The sequence below is a fragment of the Bactrocera tryoni genome, chromosome 3, assembly GCF_016617805.1.
Source record: "Bactrocera tryoni isolate S06 chromosome 3, CSIRO_BtryS06_freeze2, whole genome shotgun sequence".
Lineage (NCBI taxonomy): Eukaryota > Metazoa > Arthropoda > Insecta > Diptera > Tephritidae > Bactrocera > Bactrocera tryoni.
Window position 1 is genome coordinate 13930704 of NC_052501.1, and position 22076 is coordinate 13952779.

Sequence of the window (22076 nt, forward strand, 5' to 3'; positions counted from 1 at the left end):
TGTATGGCAGCTATATGCTATAGTGGTACGATCTGAACGATTTCTTCGGAGATTGCTCCTATGCCTTAGAGAATTATCCGTGTCAAATTTCTTAAGGATATCTCTTCAAATAAAAAAGTTTTCCTTACAAGGACAAAATTTGGATCGGTTCAGTTTGTATGGGAACTACATATATTTTGTAGCGGTCCGATAACGGCGGTTCCGACAAAAGAGCAGCTTCTTGAAGAGAAACTGACGTGTACAAAATTACAGAGCGACTATTTCGAGTATATACAGTTAAACGGAGAGACAACTAGACAACACTAAATCAGCTCGTCATGATCTCCGACGTTTCCTACTGGGTTTTGCAAACTTCATGGGTGCAACATACCTTTTTTCAGAGTGTAAAAACGGGGAAAAAGATGCCAAAGACTAACAGCAAGTGTATAAAATACAACAACAGCAATAATAGCATATTTATATATTTAAGGGAAATATGCATTTTAATACACTTATGTACATATATACATAAATATTTATAGACTCTTAGCACTACTCTTTATAACTGGAATGTTGTTAAAATAACAAAAACAAGAAAGAAATGCAATAAAAAGTTATTTCAAATTATGAATGTGGCAACCTAATAGTGAAGCAAGTCGAGGTGGGTGGAACTAAGTAACAACACATTTGTGCACAAATAAGTTCCTTTCTTTTTTTTTAACTCCCTCACTTCTTTAATGAAGCACACGCATTTTCATAGTTGCAGCAAATATTTTGTCTAGTCTGTCAGAATTTTCTAACAGCTCATTCTTGCAACCGACCGAGGCTGGTAAAAGAATGCAACATGTTGTTGTAATTTATATTTTTTTCGTGTCTTTTTTCTTGCTGCTCCATTACTGTTGTCAGAGTTTGTTTCGCAAAAATTCAACAGTAACAACAACAACATCAAGCAAGTGGCAAGCAAAACTGGAGTGTTGCACAAGCTCCTCATCAACAACATGACTCCATACAAAGGCAGCAATTTCATTCTGAATGCGCAACACGCCTCCCAAGCGCTGCGTCACTCGGCTCCTCACACCCCTGTCTTCCGCTAGTAGTCAGTTCTTATGCGATTTTTTTCCGCTTTTTAGTTGTTTTTGTTGTTTTCGCGCTGCCATGTGCCTGCACGCTGCACTTTTCGCAGATCAGTGCAAATTTGTCTGCGCTTAGTTTGTGTTGTTTCGCTGATTTCTTTCGGCCCTTCTTCCCGGTTCTTCCTGCGCCGGTCATCTTCTCGCGGCTGCCAGCACTTTGCGTGCCTTCCTTTAATTCCATTTGGTTGCACTGCAAACAAATATATTTTTTACTGTTGATGTTATTGTTATTATTGTTGTTGTTGTGCAAATAACGCGTGGTTGTACAATGCAAATAAAATTTGCAACAAACATTTATTTAACAAGTCAGCAGCAACAAGGAAGCTACAAAATGTTGCCTCCAACTGCTGCTCCGCCTGCTCGTTTGTTGTTGTTGTTGTTCCCACCAGTTTGTTCTCTCCATTTCCTGCACTCAATATCTTTCGCTGTTCCCAACCATGTTTTTCTGCATTTTTTTCTTGCTCTTGTTGTTGTTGTTGTGTTATATGGTAAATTGTTTGTCAGCTTTACACCTACATACATTATTGTTGTTTGTATAATATTGGCAACACCGGCAGGGCATATTTTTCTCAAAGAAGCGCTTTGTTTTTATTCGGCAAAGTTCTAAGTGAATATTCCACCACGATTATGTAACATATAGAAACTGTTATGCGTTACGGTAGACGGTTTTTGGATAATTGTTAACTTTTACAAAAAATATATTGATCCCGAAGACAAGATATGTATATAAATTCAAAGTGATCTAACAATCGGCGATTCATTTCATATTTTTGGATTCCCGTAGCCGATTTCCAGGAGGACCTACATAAAAAAAAACTTTCGATGAGGAAGACTTCTCTGCTTAAAATTATTTCGAAGTCGAAGGACTGGCCAAACTTATAATTTTTGACAAAACAGCGTCTTTCCAAAAACACAGTTGATTTTTTGTGAAAAAGTTTAAAAATTCAAAATTATTGTCTGATTTATTGATTATTGTCTAATCTGAACACATAGCTTCGAAAAAATCTAGTTTGAAGTTTTGGGAGTTTTTAGACAAAATGAAAAAATTCTCACAAATGGGATCATATCTCCCAAACTAGCTACCGGATCATCATAAACTTTTTAGAGAATATTTTCAATTACATCTACACATATTGAAACAAAAACTGGACAAAACGGGAACTTCGGTTTTACCGAAGCTATAATACGCTTCACAAATACAAAAAATCCCTTACAAGAACTTGATTCCGATCATTCTGTTTAGATGGCAGCTACATATGTATATGCTATTGTGATCCGTTCTGAATAATTTCTTCGTACATTGCATTATTGCCTTAGATAATGATCCAAGTCGAGATTCGTGAGGAAATCTCATCAAATAAAAAAAAATTTCATACCAGCACTTCATTCTGGTTGCAATTGTCCGATATTGACCGTTCCGATAAATGAATAGCTTCTTGATGAGAAGAAGACAGGTATAAAATTTCATATCGATATCTCTAAAACTGAGGGACTATATCGTATAAATACCGACAGATGGACAGCCAGATAAATTTACAGAACTCATCAAGCTGATCATTTATATAGGGTAGTCGAAAAGGGTTCTCGTATTTCTAATCAAACTTCATATTATTTTTTTTTTTATATTTTGTCGACCACTTTTTGCCATTTTTCCGCTAGAGACATTATTCCATCAATTTAAAACTTTTCTGTTTTCTCGGCGAAAAACTGCGACAAGTAATTTTCATAGGCTTCTCTTGAAGCCAACTTTACTCCATTAAGGAAGTTCTGCATTGACCGAAACAAATGATAGTCCGATGGTGCAAGGTCATGGCTACATGGTGGATGCATCAAAATTTCCCAGCCAAGCTCTCCCAGTTTTTGCCGTATCATCAAAGATGTGTGTGGTCTAGCGTTGACCTGTTGGAAGACGAAGATCTTTCTGTTGATCAGTTCTGACCATTTTTTTCGATTGCTTGTTTCAATCCCATCAGTTGTTGACACCATAGGTGAAATATAGAATCAATCGTTCGACCAAGCTGGAGTAGCTCATAGTATATGATTCCTTTCCAACTCCACCAAACACTCAGCATAACCTTTCGAGGCGTCAATCCTGGCTTTGCGACCATTTGTTGAGCTTCAGCACGCTTGGACCATGATCGGTCGTATTTGATCCACTTTTCGTCTTCTGTTACCATTCACTTCAGAAATGGTTCGATTTCATTTCGTTTCAGGAAAGAATCGCAGATGTTTTATTCGGTACATTAACTTTTTCACAAACAATTAATGTGGTACAAAAAAAACATCGAGCTTCTTTTTGTAGCCAGCCTTTTTTAAATAGTTCAAACCCGTAAGATGATGAAAGTTAAGTATCTTGGCAATGTCATGGCTGCTTATGTGACGATCCTGATCAATATTTTCCATAATTTCATGGACTTTTTCAACGATAGGTGGGTCAGAGCGAGGTGCATCTTTCACATCGAAATTTCCAGAACGGAAGCAGCGATACAGCATCGTCCCCGTAAAATTCACAAATTTCATTGGTTGCTTGCGACTACCCAATATATAAAGTGTAATCCATTTCGAATTTCCCTACTTTTTATCCCTATATATCTTTAACCTCACTTTATCATAAAATCGGTCATCACGAATGCGATTTTTTTGAAAAGCACAATTTTAATATTATAACAGGGATAATATTTCAAGTAATTCTGACATGCAGATTTGACACGAAAGGAACGCTCATTCTCAATGTTTGATTATAGACAATTGGAGGCTTTATCTGATCCATCATCTAACAATCTTCCCAGCCATAGTATCTGCGATAAGTAATGTTTGGAGATTTCACTATACTCTTAACAAAGATTTTTGATTTATTAAGAAACCTTTATTAGAGACCTATTGTCGTAGAGAGACTATAAAGACCATTCCATGATGAAAATCACTTCCATTATATGTATATAGTAACCTATATCTACTATATTGTGCAGACCAATTTAGATTCTTGAGTATTAACGTAGCAAAGCGAACCCTTTAAACCCAAAGACCTCTCATTTTTATACTCTCGCAACAATGTTGCTAACGAGAGTATTATAGTTTTGTTCACATAACGGTTGTTTGTAAGTCCTAAAACTAAAAGAGTCAGATATAGGGTTATATATACCAAAGTGATCAGGGCGACGAGTAGAGTCGAAATCCGGATGTCTGTCTGTCCGTCCGTCTGTCCGTCCGTCCGTCCGTGCAAGCTGTAACTTGAAGTCCTAAAACTAAAAGAGTCAGATATAGGGTTATATATACCAAAGTGATCAGGGCGACGAGTAGAGTCGAAATCCGGATGTCTGTCTGTCCGTCCGTCTGTCCGTCCGTCCGTGCAAGCTGTAACTTGAGTAAAAATTGAGATATCATGATGAAACTTGGTACACGTATTCCTTGGCTCCATAAGAAGGTTAAGTTCGAAGATGGGCAAAATCGGCCCACTGCCACGCCCACAAAATGGCGGAAACCGAAAACCTATAAAGTGTCATAACTAAGCCATAAATAAAGATATTAAAGTGGTTTGGCACAAAGGATCGCATTAGGGAGGGGCATATTTGGACGCAATTGTTTTGGAAAAGTGGGCGTGGCCCCGCCCCCTACTAAGTTTTTTGTACATATCTCGGAAACTACTATTGCTATGTCAACCAAACTCTACAGAGCCGTTTTTTTCAGGCATTTCCATACACAGTTCAAAAATGGAAGAAATCGGATAATAACCACGTCCACCTCCCATACAAAGGTTATGTTGAAAATCACTAAAAGTGCGTTAACCGACTAATAAAAAACGTCAGACACACTAAATTTTACGGAAGAAGTGGCAGAAGGAAGCTGCAACCAGGCTTTTTTTTTAAAATTGAAAATGGGCGTGGCGCCGCCCACTTATGGACCAAAAACCATATCTCAGGAGCTACTAGACCGATTTCAATGAAATTCGGTATATAATATTTTCTTAACACCCTGATGACATGTCACGAAATATGGGTGAAATCGGTTCACAACCACGCCTTCTTCCAATATAAAGCTATTTTGAATTCCATCTGATGCCTTCTCTGTATAATACAGAGTATAAACATTAGGAACCAATGATGATAGCGGAATAAAACTTTACAAAAATACGGTATTTGAAAAATATTTAAATGACGGATAATGAAATCTCGATTATCACTTTACCATGCGAGAGTATAAAATGTTCGGTGACACCCGAACTTAGGCCTTCCTTACTTGTTTTCATTTGTGTTTCACCTTCTGAGTTTTTTTTAATCGTTTACGCATTCATGAATTTTAAACTTACTCTATGTACTATCCACTGTTCGGGAAATTCCAAGCAGTCTGGCATACTTAATAACCTCCCTCAGTTCAATGTCCTACTTCTTTGTGTATGCATGCCCGCATTCGTAGCTATCGACAGGAGTCGGTGAAAGTAGAATTGGAAAAAAAACTCACTTTTCAAAGTGACAACAAGATTTTACAGCAATATATCATTATATGTGTATATATGTATGTATATATACTCATGTTTATGAAGCCTGCATATATTAATATACATATAACCAATGCATATGCCTGTAAAAGCCATAAAAACTTATCAGTTGAGCATCATTAAAGAATCATCATAAAAAAGTCTCGCGTTGACACAATATTTATGCGTTTTACATATGATAATAATGCATATAAGTGGTCGTATGTGCACATACAAGCATGCATATACATACATATATATGGCTCTCTATAAGGCTACTGCACAGCAATATTATACCCGTGATTTTCAGCGTTTTTTTATTGTCAGCGCAGCAGCAACAGATAAGCGTGTTCCTTCAGCGTGTAGAGCAAACGCTTCGAGTGTTCATGCCTTCTCAGCTACCAATTATTTTTTTCGAAGTTGCTATAGTACATACACATGTATTTTTAGTTTCGTGCTCAAATAATACTACTCTTATCAGCAAATGTGGTAACTGTAAAATTTTTAATAGTAGAAAATAGGATTTTTCTAAAAAAATATAAAAAGCATTCAGTGGAAAGTAAAATGTTCGTTATAAATAAATATGAAATAAATGTTTATTAAAAACGCTGATAATGTGGCGATTCACGAGAATTACTCGAGCTTTTGAAGCAACACACTCAACGAAGATTTCAAATTCATTGAGTAATAAATTTAGAATCTTTTCTATCTTGATGTCTTTGTAGTTAAGCCGTAATCACATTTTAGTTATTGGAATATATTTTTCGTTGTTTTAATAAACATAAAAAGAATGTGAAGAATATTCTTTATTGATACCATACTATCCATTATATAGGGGCTTTAAGCTCAAAATGTTTTAAAAGAGCTTCGGTGATAATTGTTTGTCGCGAGCAAGTGTTTTCAATTGGTACAAACTATTCAAAGAGGCTCGAGAACGCGTTGTCGACGAACCACATCCAGGACAGCCATCAACATAAACTGATGATCAACACGGCAATAAAACTAAGAAATTGATACTTTAGAATCGACGATTAACAGTCGGAAATTTTACTGACATCGTTGGAATATCGGAGGGAACCCATTTTTAATGATCACTAGGCCTAAGAAAAGTGAAATCACGATTTGTTCCAAACTCACTCCATTTCTTCGCGTTAACGTCTATGAAACAATGCTTTCCGACTACCAGGATGTCAATGAAACGTATTGTTACTGATGATGAGTCTTGGATCTATGCTTACCACCCAGAAACAGACGGTAAATTGGCCGAATATCGTGACAAAGGTGTGCCGAAGACGAAAACACCACGTCAAAGCAAGTCAAAAATCACACTTATGTTCACAGTTTTCTTCGATTATTGAGGTGTGATGCACTCCGAATTCCTTCCGACCGGCCAAACTCTCAAATTACACCGGCATGTGGCATCTCATGACATTGCCCAGAAGATGGGAGTTAGTCACCAAACCATTTTAAACCATCTGCAGAAGGCTAAATACACAAAAAAGCTTGATGTTGATGCGGATTAAAATCCAACAACCAGGGACTACATATCAGCTAGGCGGTCTGTTTCCTCCTTTTTATCAGTGGCCACTATACTGAAGAAGTTTTGGAGGATATTTTATAACGTTACATATAACCATTTAGACTTCGGCGATGTCGGTGTTGGAGCTGTTGTCTAGACCCCCTCAAGGTTCAGAAAACGTTTTCGACGGAGTCGGACAAAAAAGAAAAGTATGTAGATGACGGCACTGCGTTTCATTTAGCACGCAAAGAGGTGATTAGAGTCTTGGAGAAAAAGACTCATTGCATGAAGTTCATCGGGGTCGATTCTGGATAAGTATGGATTTAACCTGCTACAGTATCTAGAACAAAATTACGTCATCTTGACGCCAAAACTATTGCTCACCTTTCAAATTAGCTGACGATTGTCAGCCTTGCTAGTTTTCTTCAAAAGAAATTTAAAATTATTTTCTTACCAGCGAGCAACAAATCAGAACTCCATAGAAATCAGTTTTTCAATTGAATTCCTTAAATAAAAAAAATATTCAAAGATATGATATGATATTATACTCTTCCAATCGCCGAAACCAAGAACTCCTTCTATGCATAAACATATATTTACATATTTGTATATGAAAAAACGTTAAGAATTTCTCCAAGTCCCCTGCTTTTTCGACCAACGTTGTTGCTGTACTCGCCTGCAACGAAACTCATGTTCAAGTTATTAAGATAATTAATGATGCAGACACCACGCAATAATGTCCACCACCACCGCAGCCAAGACAACAACAACAACAGCACCAGCAACACTAACCGAATACACATAGATTTGTTGTTATGTTGCCGAGAGCATTGATCAACCGATCACTTTTGGTTGGTCAGTTGGCTGCTTCGCATGCTGCAGCATCTGGACTCGCGAGATGCGCCTTTGTAGTAACGGCCACAGCCAGCTGGCTATCGTCGATGTCGAACTTGCGATCATTACGCGATCAGCAGAGCGCATTTTTCCTTTTTCTTCGACCATTTTTTGCAGCCGCTGCTGCTGCAATATCACGTCTTCATGCTGCCAGTGTAGCGGCAAAAAATGCCATGTTGTTGCTGCGTCTGCTGATCGGCGTCGGCGAATTGTGCAGGTCGCCACTATGATCGCAGTTAGCTTGTTCTACACGCTGTCTTTTGCGTGTAGCTACATTTAAACATAAATAAATATGTTTTTTATTGCAAACTTTTTTCTTGTGACGAAATAAAAATGCTTTTTTTTTTGCAAGCCCACAATTTGCGCACAAAAAGCTTTCAACGATCATATAATATGTAATGCGTCGTCATGTGTTATCCGCGACGATCAATCACTTTGTTACGATCGAAATGAAGCGTTGCAGGCGTTGTTGCACAGGCTTTCCTTTGTCAGTAGTTTTCAGAACGAGTTTCAGTGTGAGCACTACAAGCAAGTCCTCATCCGTTGGCTTGCTGTACGCCAGCCAGCCAGGTGATCGTGCGCATGCGCACCTTGCTCGTCGCCAAAAGTGATCGCGCGCTGATGAAGATGCTACAATAGATATACTCGTTGGGTATCGCTGCATAGTTACAAGTGCTGCACAGGCTGGATCATCTCTGTGCTGATCATGATAATCATGCGGCGATCATATTTTGTGATCGCAAGTCGCACGCTTCATATAATTTTAGCAATTTTTCCCACTTTTTTCGCTCGATTTGATTTGATTTCTGCGCAGTTCACGAAGCGTAGCGTAGCGTAAGGCAGACGAGCTTGTTCACTTAAGTCAAATCGTTTGAAAATTAACTTGTTCGACTTATCGTGGAGAGTTGATTGATAGCAGTGCAAATAGTGTCTGAAGTTTGGTTGGAGTTTGCGGAACGTTGGCATTTTCCAAAGTGTGCTTAGAGCTGGTTGGACGGGCGCCACTTGTTTTTCTCAATTTTGTGCTTTATATTTTATGTAAACAATTAATTTTTATTTACAATTTTGTTTATGAAATTATTGACTCATTTTTAATATTTATAGTTCCGTGAATTAGAAACCTCGTTTAGTCGTTTAGATTCATCATGCTTATATATAGTCGGTTCCATCATATTCCGAAGTTCATACACAATGTAATATTTAAACTTACATTTGCTTGTTTGTATGTTTCTTTGTAAATAGTAAAATAATCAAATTATTTTTTGTTGAAAACTTTTTCATTATAATCCTTATCAATTCTGGCAGTTTAAAAATAAAAGTGATATTTATATTCCATAATATTAAATAAATTATAAAATATCAATATATACAGATATGAAAACTTTTATATATAATTTTTTTTTATATTTCCATTAAATATTATATAAGCAGTAAATGTTAGAACAAAACAAATTTTTGAAAATGTAAGGGCTTTTAAGGAACACACACCTAGCTTGAAAAAAAGAACGCTTTTCATATTTCGATAGTTTATACCATTAAAAATAACATTCCCCAGTTTTAATTTAATATCTCAAATCATTTTTGAATTACAGCCTTTTTAAATAATAAGCTCGTCAGTTCAAGAAGTTCCATCAATATTTTTAGAGGCGTATTTTTCTCAAAACTACATTTTTCACATTTCTTTGAGTGATTACGCGGAGAAAATATTCAGATCACTATCAAATTTTTCTACAAAATCTGATAATTTGCCGTGCCAATTACGCATAAAATAATAAAAGTCTGGCTTGATACCGTTTTTAGACCTATAGTCTCTCAGGCAAAGTTGTTCAGAACGCTCCGTAGAATATTTCCCGCTCTAACCAGTGTACCAATGCAGGACCTTATCTTACAATGGGTTGTCAAAAAAATCTTGCGGTATTTCAATTGATTTTTTTTATTGAAATTGAAATGAATTTTTGATGACTCATGCCCAGCTCTTGACCGATGCTACGGCTGCTACTATGCCGATCTCTTTCGACCAATTCAGCGATTTTATCGCAATTTTCGACGTCAGGCCTTCCGGAGCGTGGCGCATCTTCGACCACCTCTACACCAGAATGAAAACGTTGAAACCATCGTTGTGCGGTTGAAATGGAAACTGTATCGGGTCCATAAACTGCATCGCTTTATTGTTTTCTAAAATATTTTCCATTAAAATCTATCTTTCCCTCCTTACATTCAGATTTTCTTCGTCATTAGAAATATTTTAAGGGTATACTTAAAGTACGAAAATGATTTCGAAATTGGACCTTTGCTAAATCTTTTTTCAAACGCCTTTTTCTTTTGTGTGGAGCGCATTAAGAATAATTGACAAGTTTTAACCCAGCCCCGAATGTCAGTAGTTTATATGTACGCGGCTGTTTACTACTAATATGAGTAAATAAGAGTAAGACTTTGTTCATAATTTTAAAATTCTTAATTTGTTCTTCCAAATCTATGTCGTTTCCCTCAAAATAATCCCCCTTGGTCCTAATACTCTAGTGACAACGTTTTTTCCAATCATCGGAGCAGTTGCTAAAGTCAATTTCCCGAATAACCTCCAATACACGTAGCGACGTCTTCAATTGACCCAAAACGATTTCCCCGGAGCGTTCGGAGCTAAATCAGGCGAATTATCGTTGTCCTAGAGTTGTCGGTTCATAATTCCGGCCTATTTTTACGAACAGCTTCGTGCAAACGAGGCATAACACTCAAAATAGTATTCCTTGTTGACAGTTTGCCGTTTTTGCCGTTTGGAAGGAATTCGAAGTGCACCACACCTCTACAATGGAAGAAAACTGTCAAGATAACCTTGATTTTTTACCTGCTTTGACGTGGTTTTTTCGACTTCGGCTCCCCTTTGCCATGATAATCGGCCGATAGATCTCTTTTTCCGGGTCGTAAGCATAAATCCGGGACTCATTGTCAGAAATAATACTTTTGATGATATTCCTGTATTCGGAAAGCTTTGTTTCATAGACGTTAACGTCATGCTGTTTTTGATTTGTTGGAACCAAACGTGCTTTCTGATCTTTCAAAAAGGGGTTTCAATGAACCTTCTGATATTTAAACGATACCATTATGATCTCTACAAAACACTAATTATTATTTTGATGTGATATTTGGCACAGATATACTATCCCAGAAAGAAAAAATTTCAACAAATGGGTTCTCGAGCGATATTTAAAAGAAAAAGTCTTACTATTTTTTACCCACAGTATTATATACTTAGCTGTCCCTTAGTCATAGTTAGTTTTGGTTTCAATTATTGCAACACCCACTATCGGTTGGTGTTATCACTAACACTTAGTATTCACTATTCAATGTTATGAAATTTTAATTTTCTTGATTTTTATGTTTATTGAGAAGCATATACTTATGTATATATGTACACATATGTATATCACTTCATCTGCTCGTTTAAGAATGCTGTTCTGTAGCTTATATGAGCTTAAAATGCCTATCAAGCATGTGATCATTACACATAAGTATTTATAAACAATATATTTTATTGAAATATAAATACTTAAAAAATTAAGTAAATAAACATATCGACATAATATTTATAATATATTTTATATATGTATGTATATCATCGTTTTGTTTAAATAATTTATAAATACTTAAGTCTTATCATTTTCGAAATGATAATTTCAATTGGAAATGGTTTATTTTGGTGCAAAATCCCAGTCATAAATAACAAACATATTTCTTGTATTACTGTATGTATATTTATTTTATTGTTGCTAAGAAGAGTCTGATATCGCTGCAAGAACAAAAGGATGTTCGTTAATTGCAAAGCAGATTTTATTTGGATCCAACGTAAACAAGCTCTTTATTCTAATTTTTTAAATTTAAATTTTAAATAAACATTTATAATGTACATATGTGTATTGTAGACATTTTTTTCGGGGTTTTCTGACAATTAATGTCTTTAGTAATCAATTTTAATATTAATAATTATTATTTTTAATTTTTAAAACCGTTGATAACAATCCTTCGCCTGATTCCGTTTCAAATCTTTGAAAGACAAAAATACATTTAAATTTCAAAAGCAATAAATTATGGTAATATAAATATATTTACTGATAAATTTATAAATTTTAAAAACTTTTTGACTTAAAAACTTCTTTCTTATTCTAATTAAGTTCCCAATGGCAAATATTCTTTTCTATATCACTCTCCTCTATTTCTCTCTTTAATTTTTCAAAAAAACCCAAAACTATTCCGCTTATTGCTCATATTAATCCTCAGCGTAGCAACGCTTACCTGCCAAAAACATCCTTTATTTCTTCTCCATATCTCTTTCTTCTAATACACGTCTAAATGTTATACCATAAATTGACCGAGAACCACATGCTGCTAAGCCAAACAAATGCCAGCCCATCAATAAACTCTAAACTAACCAATTTCACTGCAACAACAAACACTATTAATAAGTAACTGTAAATACGGGTATGTTATATGCTTAAGCTGAGCAGTCAAACATCCATACACCCTTTACCTTCCGAAATGAATGACAGCAACATAAAGGACAGTTTACATGAATGGGTTAAGAGCGACAACATGAAGACATCGCTGTGAACAAGCAGCAAGAACTACACACTGACTGCAGTGTACTTTTGTATGTCTCCTTGTGCGGTAGCTTCGATGACCATTGACAAATTAAAGTTTGAAAGTAATTGGACAACAAATGGACGAGTAGCTATTTTATAGCGAGATGTTTTTGGAGTGGGTGCCAAATGCCGTTTGAGATTTCAATAGTTTCGTAAGATTAGATTTTGTGATTGGGTTGCCGAAGTCAGAGTTGCCAAGTAAAGGAAATTTCCACAAATCTTGAGCTTATTTTTGTGTTCACAGTCTTACAGTTAACACCCAGTAACCTTTTCACAATGAATATCGAAAACCCTCCATAATAAATTCGGTTTGCTCAAAACGAACTTCATAAAGAGACAATATTGGTTTCAAAAAATTGTGAGAATGATCGCGGATGGCAATTCCTTTTACAGGACGTTCTAATACAGATTAATGTACACTTCGGGTAAATTATCGAGTTGCTGGTATTACAAAGTTCACACTGAACTTGTAATCGCATTCTCGAACAACCTTACTATGAAATTTAAGGAACACACCCAGTGTGACAGCCTTAAAAAAGCGATTGACATGGTATCATTCTCGAACTTGTTAATGAATGAGAAGCGAGAGCCATGAGGAAGCAAAACACAACATTTTTATTCCCTAACATCGAAGAATGGTTCAATGGTTATGTGATCGAGATATTCAATGACGCATCAAATTGTGAAATAGGAACAGGAGCAGGCTTCTTCTGTAGTAATCTATACACAGGAGATAGCTTCAAACTAAATGACTACAATTCCGTCTTTCAAGCCGAAGGTGTTAAATGGGCCTCTGGTCGAACCACAAGTCCATAAACCTGCTAGTGGATAGTCAAACTGCAATTAAGACTAACCGTAGCGCCAATACTAAGTCTTCCTGTGTTAAGCTATGCAAGTAGATAAAATCTAGACTATCAGTAACAGGGTGAACATCATCTTCTAAGCTACCCCAGGCCATTTAGTACTTTTAAGAATGGTTTTAAGCAGTGGACGCTAGAGGAACACTTCCGGTCTTGGAACAGAAGCCACACAGGGCATACCACAAATTTACTTTGGGGTAGTGTTGATGGTGGGCAGACCAAATAGAGGTTAGTAACATTGTAGAGACACCTACCCTTAGGATCCACCTTCAGAAAATAGGAAAATGGAGTTGAGGGAATGGAGAGTATGCGCGGAGGATGATGAGGCGCTGGAACATTATTATCCTTCAGCCGTGTGAGGCAGGACAATGCCAAGGCCCTCAATGCTCCAACTTAAAAATTTGTGGATTTCCCAAATCCACTGAGTTGCTGGAAAGGGTTGAAGACTGTAACTCAAAAAATATTTCAAAAATGGGGAAAAATTTGAAACATTTTTCGGTCGTTATGTATTATATTTCCGTTCAGGCGGGCATATTATATAGATTGCGATCTATTTCAAAATGTTTTATCGGATTCGAAATCTCATTTCAATCTAAAAATGGAAGTATTTCTAGCTTCTTCGCAATTCATCCCAACTTAACACAAGAAATGTTTTTTTATGCATTTTCTAAGACAAGTTTTTAATGTAAAAGTGGCAACTCTGTTCAGCAATTGCACCTACATATACATATGTACATTTGTGTTATAGTATATACGCAACTCTACAACCGATTTAATTAATTTACCTTTACTTGTATTACAAATACCTTTGCAACGGCATGAAATAAGAGTGACAGCTACTCGAAAGGGGTGTATTTGCCAATTACCAAACCTCAAACGCACACACACACCAATACACATGCACATCAACATTTTTATGGTCAAAATCGCAACCTGGTTGTTAGGTTTGCCTTCAATAAATTAGACTATTACAATTGCTCGTAATCCAAGTGATGCCTAGAGGAAATTTTCGAGTGTCAAATAAATGAAGTAGCAGTTTTTAGGTGATTTTTATCTGACATTTGGCATACAACGCAATAAAGCACCACAAAAATACACATATTTACTATTTATTAACATAACTGGGTGCAAGCGCTTAGAGATGCTACCACATGAAATACAGTTAAGTGGTGATCCATAAAAATGTAGTTGGCCATTTGCATACACACACAAACATATTTATATTGCTGAATAGCGGGCTGCTGTGTGTGGCACTTTCAGAAGGCAGCAAGAAGACAAATTGTACAACTCCTTAACCCCGTCGCATTTGTTGCACCCGAGCATTTGATGCTCCATGAGTCAACAAGCCAACGTGGAATGTAGCAATAGACCATAATGCTTACATATTTAGTTACTAGAAGTACAACAATAACAAAAGTGGTTGCTAAACTACTGTAATAAAGACTCAAAGCGACAGTGACAAGTTTCGCCATATAAAATTAGCTTGCAACAAAAGTTAAGAAAAAAAACAAAAAAATATGTAAAAACACATAAATATGAAAATAAAAGCCAAAAGCGTGTGAAGACGTTAAAACAAAAATTTCGAAAATATTTTAAGTGTTTTCTCTGCGCCAAACTAAAAACTAAATTAGAACTAAAGCATCCATTAAAGCGAGCATCACTTTAAATTCGGCAGTAAAACCAAAAATTAACAACAAAAAAGCTAATAACACAAGTAATTACAACAATTACGTTTCAGGCCGTAAGTGGTCGTCGCTCCACTTTGCGCAGCTTCTTACACTTGCTCGCGTCAGCTCACCTTCGCTGGCATCATCGCAGCTTCTTAAACAACTCATTTTCAGCTTGTTACCGATTTTTTCGCTTGAAACCGCATCATAAAAAAATTATTATGGTTCTATGAATGTTGCTTTTTTGCACTGTTCCTTTTCATTCATTCTAACCATTATTGTTCACCAAAAAAAGGCGTAAAGAACTCGTGAAGACACTCTTGTTGATTGTTAGCCGTCAAAAAATGGTTGCACGGGTATGCTGTATCTAAACTTAGGTCCATGTACAGTATTGTAATAAATAATAGGTATATCAGAAGTATTTTTTCCAAACTCATAAGGGAATGAAGCCGAATTCGAAGGAAAAATGGTGTCAACACACAACGACCAAAAGCAATTGAAGTTTTTAGAGGAATATGCATCGAATCCAACCAAAAAGACTGTTAGAACTAACCAATAGTTGAATTAAACAAGTTATAAATATCAATCAATAATATTATATTGCTTCTTTCTAAATTTTGGAGCCTGACATGTTCTACCGTACTGACTTTACTTATTTTTTTTTTCAAAACTACTATAAAACCCCTTAAAAGACATATATCGATTTATTCCTTAAAAAGCCAATATCGGAATACTTGTCTGTGGTATGCTGACTTACTAAACAAGTTAATTTCGATGACTTTCGGTTATTTCAAACATGTAAGTCTACCCATACTCGCTATTCATAATGGAACAGTTTCCGGTCTCGGCATTCGGGACTGAGAATATATCAACATTTGGATTTATTATAATTAACACTTTTTCAATTATGTTCCAAACAGGATATAGTTTCCCTACAAACTGATTGATCAAAGTCACTATGGCCTGAGTTATTGCAATCTCCGATGAAATTGCTTACATCGGACCACTTTATCACTCATTCGGAACAGTCAGAATAAAGTGCTTGTATGAAAAGTTTTTTCATTTGACGAGATATCTTCAATAAATTTGGGATGGATTATTGTCTAAGGCAATGCTGCAATCTTCGAAGAAATTGTTCAAATCGGACCACTTTAGCATATAGCTTCCATACAAACTGACCTATCAAAATCAAGTTAAAGATTCTTTAAGTTATAAAAAAATTCAGCGGAAGTTAACGCCGTTGCTTTCTAATGTTTTTTCAGTCGAACCCCCAGTTTTTGTTTTTCAACCTTCCTTTATGTATGCTCCTTATAACACCATTTCTGTAGGGAAACGAAGAGTATTTTGCAGAAATCACTCAAATATCTCTGTGATCTCCCACCAAAGTTTGCTTAGTGATCTTAATATTTTACACATAACTGTATTTGCAGAATATGTGAACTTAGTGTGGGAACTTACGGTTATATACTTATGTATTATCTTAAAGTGTTAATGTGCTATGGAATTGCTGTTAAGTATTGGCGTAATGCTTGAACTAATTTTTGGTTTTACTCGATTAACTTCATAAAAGGCAAATTCGTGATTGCTTTTCGTACGTTGTTAAGACAGAAATAATATTATAAAAGAGATTATAATTTAGTTATTAAATCAAGTGAAAACGAGGTTCTAACCAAAATTAATTTTTTTACTGTTGATGTAGATTAAGTTGAAAAATTTGTATTCTTTTAAAGAGAAAAAATCGTTTTTGATATTGAAAATAGAAGACATGGAGAGCATTACATCGATTTTAATGATGTTTTCAACTTTTTTTAATACGATTTGTCGTTTGCTGTACTATATCTTTGACTTTTTCTTCAAAAAACACCTACGCGTCTCTGATTTTCCCATCAATATTGCTAAATTTCTTATCAGCAAGCCTCTCATGCGGCCTGAGAAGAGTTATTGGCAAGATCTGGAGAATATAGTGCATACGCAAGAAATTGGAAGTCGAATTTTTGCTATTTTTACACCGTTTTCATTGATTTACGACACTTTGAGTCAATCTCTTATGAGTTCGTGTAGTCCTAGGTTGCACAGACTTTTCGAAATATTCAAATTTTTATGTACGTTATGTCTAAAAAGTTCCTTTACTATCTTTAGAGTATCAGCTCACATAATTTACCAACGAATAATAAAAAAACATTTGGCGCAGAACCAAGACAAAATGCATCTAATCACTTTATAATATCAGCAGTTACACGAGTACACCTACCTTTTGAAAGTTAGATCTTATGTACTAAAGGAAATATACTATATAAGTAGATTAAATTCTGATTTCCTCTTAGAAACGAAACGAACTTTTCGACATGACTGGTATATGTATATACGGGTCACTATTTTGAGAACAATTTTCTTTAGTTTTTTTAGGACATACATATTTTTGATCAGCGAAAAAATATACCTATTTCCATGAAACTCTCTCTAGTGTCCTCTCACCAATCGTATTTAACAAATAAAGCTTCTACAATAGTACGGCTATTGTCTTAACTCAGTACTATATCATATTTACAACGATCTGATTGGAGACATATCCATTACATACATAGATAAATATGTATGTACACCACTAATAGCTCGGCCAATCACAGGCGTTTGCGCAATAAGCTCACAATGACAGCGCTCGGCTAATTCTTGTCTAATAAATAGAGTGAGCGGTGACATGAAGCAGCTCAAACAAGTGTCATACAAACTGAGAGATATGTATGTATGTAAATACTTATGTAAATAAGTATTTACATATGTATACATTGCTAATAAAACTATCATTAATAACAAACATAACTGCATTGTTATTGCAATAATTGCCTTTGTACTAGAGCGGCAACTAAGAAGTGCATATATTACCGTAATTTGTTTGTAAGTGTGTGAGTAGATGATAATAACATTTATTAAACATCAACTATGGGCGCCATTTGATTATTAATCCACGGAAAAGCGTCTAAAAGTGATTTACATACAAGTTGGATGGAAAAAACGAGATTGAAAAAAATGAGATAATTAAGTTCTTCCAGTTTTCACAGATTTTTTTATTTTTAGTATTGTAATTAAATATGAAAACAAGTAAACCCGTTAACTTCGGTTGCACGGAATTTTTAATACCGTTCACATGTGATCCTAAACTTGATTTTGTTCGGTCAATTTTTAAGTCAGCTATATGCTATAGTAGTGCGATCTGAAAAATACGGTCGGAGATTGTACATAGTGTTGCGTTGAACAATAAGCAATGCTGGGACACATAAATAGCACAATCTTAAAAGTGTTTACAAAAAGGTACACAAATTTATAAAAATTATTAAAAAATTGTATAAGATTGCTTACTCCGTTAGGTTTTTGTACTATATGCATTGAATACCAAGCCTCCTCAATTGCTGCCTATAAATCATCACATTATTTTAATTTCTTCCTTGCTGTTTTGGTCTTGACATCATTCCATAAATTTTTTTTGGATTTATGTCCGGGCTTTGCACAGGCCCTTTTTTCTTCTTATTATTCTTAGATTTCATCGTCGAGCCAATGATTTACTACTTTTACGGTATGCTTCAGATCATTGACTTGCATAAATATCCAGTTTTTGGGCATGGATTCGAATATAAATGGTTGCATTTTATTTTTCCGTATATCCAAATACTGAAACCGGTCCATTTTACCATTTTTTCGAACAATAGGCCCGACGATATGCCATAAAACCAGATCATGACTGTCTCCGCCGAGCTTAATGGTTTTTTTTAGTATACCTAGGTCTAAGTACTTGACCTTGTGGGTGACGTTGAAATGTTTCTCCAACTGAACCCATTGTATTTATCTTGGGTCCAAAATTGTGCTGTTTTGTCTCTGTAGGCATTTGCAAATGCCAGTCGAATTTTGATGTGGCGTTTTGACAGTGGTGGTTTCTTCCGGTCCCAAAAGTTGAGCCTCGTTCAGTCGTCTTTCTACAAGCTTTCTGGACACGTCCACATCATATTTGTCATTAACTAAAATCATAATTTCTTTTACTTAAAAATTTTTGTCTTCTAATAAATAATTTTATTAAAATATTATCAAATTGATATTCCGAAAACACCTCTTCATTAGCTCTCACGTCCGCTTTCCCCTTTGTGCTGCCCCTTTGTATTAACTTTACTTTTAGAAATTATTCATCTTAGTTATCATCCGTATTTTATCAAATTTAATTTCCTGCTTTTCGCCACACTGACCACAAAACACCCACACATTTGCATATGCCACCGGAAATTAGTTAAAATATTCATTGAATAACTTCTTGTTAAGCTGATTGACTATTGATTTTTATTTTGTTTTCAAATCCGTGCAAACTATTATCCTGCTTCCAATAAGCAAATTCGAAATTTATATATACACACATATGTACATATATGTATGTGTGTACACATGTGCTTTGAATTTATAATTAAATTTAGTTTCAACTACATACACACTTTTCTTAATCCTTTTTGCAGCTATAAACAACAAGCGCACACACTGTGACATAACTGAAACAGATTTGGCAGCGTAAAAGTTGAAGGATGTGTTGTTGTGGAACATCCGCTGTCGATAAACGGAATTGATGTGTATGGTAAGTGATAGACATACTACATATGTATACATAAATATTCGGGATTTTTTCGGATATAAAGAAGAGTATGTTTCAATGTACATTTTAGGAATTGATATGGTATATGGTATAAGTTAAAGAATAATAGGGCATTAAAACAGTATACATATATGGTCTTAGAAGCAAATATTTTCCGAAATATTTGTAAATATATACTGAAATGGCTTAGTAGACACGTTTGCTCAGATTGTCAGATTTCTCAGATGCTTTACGAAACTTCACCGCAATCGGTAAAAGCTCTTAATGCCCGAAAGTTAGTACTCTTCTAGGAAGCTTTTTCGTGGCAGAAATTCAATCGAGGTTTCTATATTATCTACTAAAAATATAAAAAAATTATTCAAAACCTAGAAATAGAAGTGTGGTTGAAAATTACTTGACCTAGATAAAATCGACCACCTTAAAGAAAGTGTGTACCATTGCGTAGTCAAGCAATATATGTAAACTGTGATGTCGTGGTAGAATATGCAATTTGACGACAAAACGATCCAATAATTCGTCATAGTAGAGCCCTGTAGGTGTTTTGCCCTTCTCTAGGTAATAGACATCCAAAAAATGATGTTCATCACCCTGTCTTCGCCTACTTCGTAGCAGGCTCGCCGGATAAAATCAACTGTTTCGACTTTTCCTTAATTTCTGGTATGTACCAGAGAATCCATACCCGTCGAAGGTCACGAAACGACGTAGAAGCTTATTCGGAATGTTCTTAAACAGTATCTAAGGCTATTGCGAACTAGTTTACGCTTGCGCTTGTTGTCTGGAGCAAGCTAACGAGGCACGCATCGCGCCGACAGTGATCTTATGCCAAACATTTCATGCAGAACGTAACCTTTGGGGATACCTGATGTCTCACGCATCTTCAATCAGCAGTCTGCCAATGTTAGAAGGCGAACGTTCAACTAATTTTTGACAAAGGATAATAGTCGCTATATATCAGCATCCAAACGATCTTTGAGACGGCCTGTTTGGGCTGAGTAACAGTAAATAACTATGAGAATGTACTACATGATACAAAATCTCTTGTGATGGCGTCTTCGGCGGAGGGAGTGAACGTTAGTGAGCGCACCTCCACTGTACAATACTTTTCTTCTTCTCTATTGCCGCAGCCACGCTGTTATAGCCGAGTTTACAACAGCGCGCCAGTCTTTCTCTTCGCTGTTTGGCGCCAATTGGAGATTCTAAGTGTAGCCAGGTCTTTCTTCACCTGGTCTTTCCGACGGATTGGAGGTCTTTTTCTTCCTCTGCTTGCGCCGGCGGATACTTCGCCGAATACTCTCAGAGCTGGAGTGTTTTCATCCCTTCCAACGACATGCCCTAGCCAGCGTAGCCGCTATCTTTTAATTCGCTGATCTAAGTCAACACTACTTTTAGAAGATTGAATAAAGCTATTAATTTTATAAAATTTGCGTAATAACGCGGATGATTCTGGTCTGTATGACGAGTTTATTAAATATCTAGGTCTCACTGCACTGATATTACTCATCTATTTAGTAAATTTTTGTACCTTACCATCATAAAAACTTCATAGAAGTGGAGCTTATTTAAGTTTTCTCCGCAGGGTATTCCTCTCTAGTCCACACAACATTAGTGGGCCTATCACTCACATAGATCTGTTTTCTAAGTAATTTCACCAAAAACTGTTAGCAAAAAAAGAATCAGTCAGCATTTTGCAATTGATGTTGGTGGAATCTTCTGCACACGTCCACCGGCTATCAGCTGTAGACCAATAAAGCGAAATAATCGCGCGGCTTGTGAGCAGCTCGGTGCTCCTCTATGCTTCCAAAGGCAAATGGGCAAACGCGGAAAACCGTGCGCCATAGACTCTGGCAGACAGACAGACAGCAAATAAAAACTCGCTCGTCACCGGCGAACTAGATCGCAGCGCAGCGATAGAGGCGTGTCTCTGGCGTTCGCTGCAAAACACTGTATTGCACTGCCAGCAACTGCCATAAAAAAGTCAAAGCCGAATTCGAATTCGATTGGAGCCTGCGAGCGTGCGCATGCCCGGCTAACTCTGCTTTGTGTGGATACAATGAAATTTGAAGTTTTATAGCGCGACGCTGTTGCAATGCGCCTAACTAACTGACTAACCAACTGAGTTGGCAATAGACATGGACGCGGTTGGCTGCGGCCGAATGATATAAATTACAGTTTCAGTCTGGCGGCCGCCTGCTCCGGCATGCCCGCTCGATCGCGATCGCCACCCGCTCAGGCGAGTTTACTTTTAGCAATTTTATTTTTATGCTTTATTGCGGTTTTTATTTTATGTAC

The 22076-nt window shown here is 36.1% G+C and overlaps 1 protein-coding gene across 3 annotated transcripts in view; it reads left to right on the plus strand.

Annotated features, from left to right (window-relative positions):
• The window catches only part of LOC120771663 (protein N-terminal asparagine amidohydrolase), a 90806-nt gene that overhangs the window by 31354 nt on the left and 37376 nt on the right, over positions 1–22076 (plus strand). For all 3 annotated transcript variants that reach the window (XR_005704992.1, XR_005704993.1, XM_040099778.1), the window contains exon 2: positions 19654–19769. The gene's annotated coding sequence lies outside the window, so the exon portion shown is untranslated. The remainder of the gene's footprint in view (positions 1–19653; positions 19770–22076) is intronic.